Here is a 7076-nt window from a genome sequence, read left to right as displayed (position 1 = left end):
CATAAATATGACCTAAAACATCTTCAGATTTTCACACAAGTCCTAAAAGTAGATAAAGAGAACCCAGTTAAACAAATGAAACAAAAATATTATACTTGGTCATTTATTTATTGAGGAAAATGATCCAATATTACATATCTGTCAGTGGCAAAAGTATGTCAACCTTTGCTTTCAATATCTGGTGTGACCCCCTTGTGCAGCAATAACTGCAACTAAATGTTTCCGGTAACTGTTGATCAGTCCTGCACACCAGCTTGGAGGAATTTTAGCCCATTCCTCCATACAGAACAGCTTCAACTCTGGGAAGTTGGTGGGTTTCCTCACATGAACTGCTCGCTTCAGGTCCTTCCACAACATTTCCATTGGATTAAGGTCAGGACTTTGACTTGGCCATTCCAAAACGTTAACTTTTATTCTTTAACCATTCTTTGGTAGAACGACTTGTGTGCTTAGGGTCGTTGTCTTGCTGCATGACCCACCTTCTCTTGAGATTCAGTTCATGGACAGATGTCCTGACATTTTCCTTTAGAAATTGCTGGCATAATTCAGAATCCATTGTTCCCTCAATGAAGGCAAGTCATGCTGGCCCAGATGTAGCAAAATGGGCCCAAACCATGATACTACCACCACCATGTTTCACAGATGGGATAAGGTTATTAGGATGGAATGCAGTGTTTTCCTTTCTCCAAACATAACGTTTCTCATTTAAACCAAAAAGTTCTATTTTGGTCTCATCCATCCACAGAACATTTTTCCAATAGCCTTCTGGCTTGTCCATGTGATCTTTAGCAAACTGCAGATGAGCAGCAATGTTCTTTTTGGAGATCAGTGGCTTTCTCCTTGCAACCATGCCATGCACACCATTTGTTGTTCAGTGTTCTCCTGATGGTGGACTCATGAACATTAGCCAATGTGAGAGAGGCCTTCAGTTGCTTAAAAGTTACCCTGGGGTCCTTTGTGACATCGGTGACTATTACACACCTTGCTCTTGGAATGATCTTTGTTGGTCGACCACTCCTGGGGAGAGAAGCAATGGTCTTGAATTTCCTCCATTTGTCCACAATCTGTCTGACTGTGGATTGATGGAGTCCAAACTATTTAGAGATGGTTTTGTAATCTTTTCCAGCCTGAGTAAATAAAATAAAAAATAACAGCTACTTTTTTGGAAAATGCCTGAGTTCTCACCAATGGCCTAAGCACTTCAAAGGTGGCCTTTACACCTCAAGGCTGTCCCATATGGTCTAGTGGTCAGGATTCCTGGTTTTCACCCAGGTGGCCTGGGTTCTACTCTCAGTATGGGAATGTGTCTTTGCTGTGCCTCTCTAGTTGCAAGTCACATGACCTTGAGTGAAATCTTCATTTTATAGGCTCTTGCTTTCATGAGTCCTTTTGGTGTCATGATGGGACAAGAAGCCTGATGACAGTGCAGAAAATTCCAGGATTCACTCTTGGCTTACTCAGCTAAGCTCTCTCTTACCCCATCTAGGATCCTGGGCCCGGCTGTTTGTTAACTCCAACAAAGCACAAAGGCTGTAATCTGAATCTGACCACAGCAGCCAGTGTTCAGCATTACAGCTAATTTTTAACACTGTGGGCTCAAACCTATACAGAGGGAAAGTGTAAGCATCCAGGTTTTCACTACACCAGGCCAAATGGGTGCCAGTCCATCCAGCTGTTCTTCCAACATCTGATGTAGGGGCGGCTACCATGCCTGTAACCATAGTAACCTTTTCACAGTACAGTTTGAACACACCAATCTCTGTACTCGACGCCATGTTCTAACTCCACCCATTCTTCTGAATCCCTGTAACAGTATTGGACAGAGACGATACCAGATACCAAATACAGTGACGTCACAACTGCTTTAAACTAGCGGTGGCACCGAAATTCTGTCTCTCTGGTGGTGGATTTCCTTTCTGGCGGTGGATTCCACACATGAAAGAGAGAAGCCGTGCATTGGCGCTACAGAAGGACAGAGAATGAAGAACCAGCTATTGATACCAGACTTTGGCTAAAGTTTAATGTATTTGACCTTCGCAGAGTTGTGATAATTGAACCGGTTAGTTACTGCAGCCCACGCAGTGTTTCAAAGAGAAAAGGCGACTGGATTCCTTTCCCCTTTTTCAGCGTTGACGAATTATAAACAAGATTCCTTCTAGATCATTGGACAGCCAACAGGACACCAAGGATCTTCAGCTAATGAGCTCGAAGGAATAAAACAGTCTTCATCCTGGATCTGCATCCCGCGCTACCTTCGGAGAAAGCACACTTCAATCACTAACAAGAGCCATCACCCAAGTGAAGCTAGTATCTGGGCAAAATTTGTTCGTTTTTACTTGTAGTTAGTTTATGTGAATAGTGTTCATTTGAATTCATTTATGATTTAAATGTATGCATTTTGATTCACATGAATGTCGGTCTTAGACCACGTGTTGTTTGATTTACTTTATTTCCTATCTGTATTTAGATTGTGCATGTGTTCTCTCTCTCTCTTCTTAACTCCCTCCTTCATACTTCACACCTCAACATTGGGATTTGAGTAGAATTTGGGTTTAAGGCTGAGCCAAGACTCGTTTGAACTACAGATTCCTTAGTTCAATTTCACACTACCTTTCTGTGCTGACCATCCCCCTTTTGGGCATGGCTGCATTCCATTCGCATTCCACAGACACACCCACACATGCACACAAACACGTGGTTTCCCTATCACATTTTTAACATCCACTCGCCTTTCACTGTAAACTTGTACATAGCTTATTACTTCTGATCACCATTGGTGCCTTAGTTATCATCATATACACTACTGATTCTTATTTGTACATATTGTATCACCATTTATATTGAACTATTCCTTGGCTGCTATCGTTGTTATATCCAATCAGTATTAGTTCAATAATTCATGTCAGCTATTTCAATAAATGGTATCTTTGGAATAAACTCTCTCTCTCACACACCAATCTGCATATTCCTAAAGGCACATACTGTCTTGTAAATGCTCAAAATGAGCAAAATGCTCAGCAAATCACATTGCAAATGAGACAGGACGCATATGACCATTTCCTTAACAGAATCTGAACGTGGTCATTGATGGAACTCTTGAATTGTTGTTGTTGCATTTGTCAATTTATCGCTCAAAGCACTATATCAATACAATTAAAAGTGAATTTTTGAAAGAGTTGTTCGCTTGTTGCCCAATCTGGGTTTTCCTTGTCGAATAAGGAAGCTGGTTCACCTATAAGAGATTCAAACACTTTCATGAAGAAGCTAGCCTGAATGTGAACAGAAATAAAATGATATTCTTATGCAAACTCTTCCATACTGATTTACAACTTTCTATTCTAATTTTATTTTTTTTTTAATCCAAGTTCTTACCTGAAATAAAATACTCGCTACAAATGTGGGTATTCACAAACTTTTCTGGAGTTTTCAGGCTTAGATCCTCTTGTCGCACTGTTTAACCACTCATTTCTTCATTGTTCTTGAAGCATTTGCTTCTCTTTCACATTTTTCTTGATAGCAGGCAGATGATAAACCTTTTTATCTATTTCTCGATTTGAACAATTTGAACAACCAAAAAAAAAAAAATGCAAAAATGAACCATATTGAAGACAGACCAGGCCTTGCTTGCACAAAAGACTGTGTTTGTCACCCAGGTGAAATTATCACGTGATGCATCAGGTTGTGCGCAAAGGGTCTATAGGAAATCACAATAAGACGTGTTTTGTTTGGATAATAATAGAGAGGGGAAAAATTCTGCTACAATGAAAGTAATGTCTTGCACAATTTGGTCAGATCATGAGAGTATTTGGCACAGGCCAGTATAGCTGTATATGCAATATAGCTGTAAACACAGATTAAACACGTTTAATTTAATAGTGACCAACAATAATTTATCATTAAAGATTAGCCATGATTAACAATGAATAAACAATGGTTAGGCTAAGGACAACAAGGAGCCAATAAAAAACAACTCATTGATTTGATAAGTTTAACCCAGCATTACACTCAATATAACCAAAATATTGGGTTGAAATAAGAATCCAACCATTATGTAAATTTAAATCAATGGCCTTGTTAAAGTAACCCAACCTGCCAGGTGAAATGCATAACTCCCCTTAGCAAAAAGAAGTTTAATCAAGTGTGCTACAAGTATACTTATTTTATACTAAAATCGAGGAAGTGTACTTGAAGGTTACTTCTTATAAACTAATTCTTGATACACTTACAACATAGTACAGGGAAGTATACTTGGTTTATACTGAACCAAGTATAAAAAAGTATAAGTAGACCTATATCAATACTAAGACTTACACTTATACATTACTTTAATACTAAAACTTATACTTGGACCTAAGTATACTTTGTAAATCTTTTTGCCACAAAATAGGAATGCTTAGCATATATCTTGCTTCAAGAGCACAATAAGGTCAACTCATTAATTGACTCAACGTTTAATTTATATATTTATACTATATGTATATATTATATTTAGAATTTATATTACATTATATTTTATATATCTCATCTCATCTCATTATCTCTAGCCGCTTTATCCTTCTACAGGGTCGCAGGCAAGCTGGAGCCTATCCCAGCTGACTACGGGCGAAAGGCGGGGTACACCCTGGACAAGTCGCCAGGTCATCACAGGGCTGATACATAGACACAGACAACCATTCACACTCACATTCACACCTACGGTCAATTTAGAGTCACCAGTTAACCTAACCTGCATGTCTTTGGACTGTGGGGGAAACCGGAGCACCCGGAGGAAACCCACGTGGACACGGGGAGAACATGCAAACTCCACACAGAAAGGCCCTCGCCGGCCCCGGGGCTCGAACCCAGGAACTTCTTGCTGTGAGGCGACAGCGCTAACCACTACACCACCGTGCCGCCCTATTTTATATATATATCATCTCATCTCATTATCTCTAGCCGCTTTATCCTTCTACAGGGTCGCAGGCAAGCTGGAGCCTATCCCAGCTGACTATGGGCGAAAGGCGGGGTACACCCTGGACAAGTCGCCAGGTCATCACAGGGCTGACACATAGACACAGACAACCATTCACACTCACATTCACACCTACGGTCAATTTAGAGTCACCAGTTAACCTAACCTGCATGTCTTTGGACTGTGGGGGAAACCGGAGCACCCGGAGGAAACCCACGTGGACACGGGGAGAACATGCAAACTCCACACAGAAAGGCCCTCGCCGGCCCCGGGGCTCGAACCCAGGACCTTCTTGCTGTGAGGCGACAGCGCTAACCACTACACCACCGTGCCGCCCTATTTTATATATATATATATATTATATTTATAATTTATATTACATTAGCTGAGCTATACAGCTGGTAAGTGATTAGGGAATCCAACCTGATCAGAGGGCCCCTCTCACCCCCTCCATCACTCCTTCCAACTGCTCCCATCAGGCTGGCGCTACAATGTACCACTATAAACAAAAAGTCCTTCATCCCCTCTGCAGCAGCCTTACTCAACAGCACATGATGAACATTACCAGCCAACCCAACCGTCAACATGCATGTCTTGTTTAATGTCTTATTATAATTCTGGAGATTAACACTTAGTCATTATGTGTACTGAATTGCATTATCTTCATGTACCTTACACTTCATCATACACAAAAACAGGAAAACAGAAAAAAGTTTGGCTTGACTTTATTTATTTAACTAGTCCCTTTCAAAAGGGTTTGGCAATGGTGTTATGTACAGTGTGTCAGCTGTTTCAACAAGGACACATTTTGTTTTGATAATGTCAGGCAAGACAGCATGAACAGTTTCAGTTTTTTGAACATCATATACAAAATGACTTTGTACATTTATTTGCGAATCTTTACATACAGGCCTACCTGATTTACTAAGTACGTCAACTAAAACACAACATAGTTTGCGACATGGACAAAAAGCAGAGATTTCATGTGAACATATTTGTTTAAAAACAACCAATTCTATAATACAACAAAATGTACCATCTTTCAAGTATGCAGCACTGTTGAATCTCTTCTTTAGTCTGTCATAGGTTTTACTGTGGTATGTAACTCCATCAACCAAAAAACGGTTGTAAGACCAAAAGCAGTTACTTAGTTTCCCACACAACTTTTCAATGGCAAGCCTATATGACATTTTTATACTGGTTTCCCTTAGCAAAAAGTAGTATACTTAAAGTTCATTTTGTAAAGTATTCTGAAGTGTACGTATAAGTATATCAAGTGTACTACAGGCCATGTACTTCAAGTGTACTAGAAAGCATACTAATTTAATACTTCTTCGGACTAAATTGGAACATTTTAAGTTTATAAAAGTATACTTCAAAGTTACTTTTAAGTTAGCAAAAGTACTCTTTAAGTACTCTCATCTATACTATATCTATACTGTAAATGTACTTGGTATATCCCTCTTGTATACTTACAGTATATAACTAGTACAATGGCAGTACATAAATAAGTGTACTTATGATATACTTCAAGTACACAACAAGGATATACCAAGTACATTGATAGTATATAAATGAATATACTTACAGTATATAACTAGTACAATGGCAGTACATAAATAAGTGTACTTATGATATACTTCAAGTACACAATAGGGATATACCAAGTGCATTGATAGTATATAAATGAGTATACTTGAAAGTGTACTTTTGTAAACTTAAAACGGACTTGAAAGTATACTTTTATAAACTTAAAATGTTCCAATTTAGTCCGAAGAAGTATTAAATTAGTATGCTTTCTAGTACACTTGAAGTACATGGCCTGTAGTACACTTGATATACTTATACTTACACTTCAGAATACTTTACAAAATGAACTTTAAGTATACTACTTTTTGCTAAGGGTCATTTCACTGAGTTAAAATGACCCAGCATTGTTAAAATGCCACTTACTTCTTTAAGTTACCAGCAGCAGCAGCACAGAAAGGAATGCAATAACAAATATCAGACCTTACTTTATCAGCTCTCTCAAATGCAAAATTTAATCCTGAATCTATAAAGTTCTAAATTAGCTGCATTTTTGCCAACACTAACCTCATTCTTAAACTCCAAGTTTCATTTACAG

The 7076-nt window shown here is 38.8% G+C and overlaps 1 non-coding gene across 1 annotated transcript; it reads left to right on the top strand.

The window, feature by feature from the left end:
• Window positions 1–1230: 1230 nt before the first annotated feature.
• trnae-uuc (transfer RNA glutamic acid (anticodon UUC)) lies at window positions 1231–1302 on the top strand. Its single transcript has one exon. It is a non-coding gene; the product is annotated as a tRNA-Glu (tRNA).
• Window positions 1303–7076: the final 5774 nt, after the last annotated feature.

This window comes from Neoarius graeffei, chromosome 19, assembly GCF_027579695.1.
Source record: "Neoarius graeffei isolate fNeoGra1 chromosome 19, fNeoGra1.pri, whole genome shotgun sequence".
In the NCBI taxonomy this organism is placed as follows: domain Eukaryota; kingdom Metazoa; phylum Chordata; class Actinopteri; order Siluriformes; family Ariidae; genus Neoarius; species Neoarius graeffei.
Note: the sequence above shows the minus strand (reverse complement) of the source record. Positions and strands in the feature narration are given on the sequence as shown.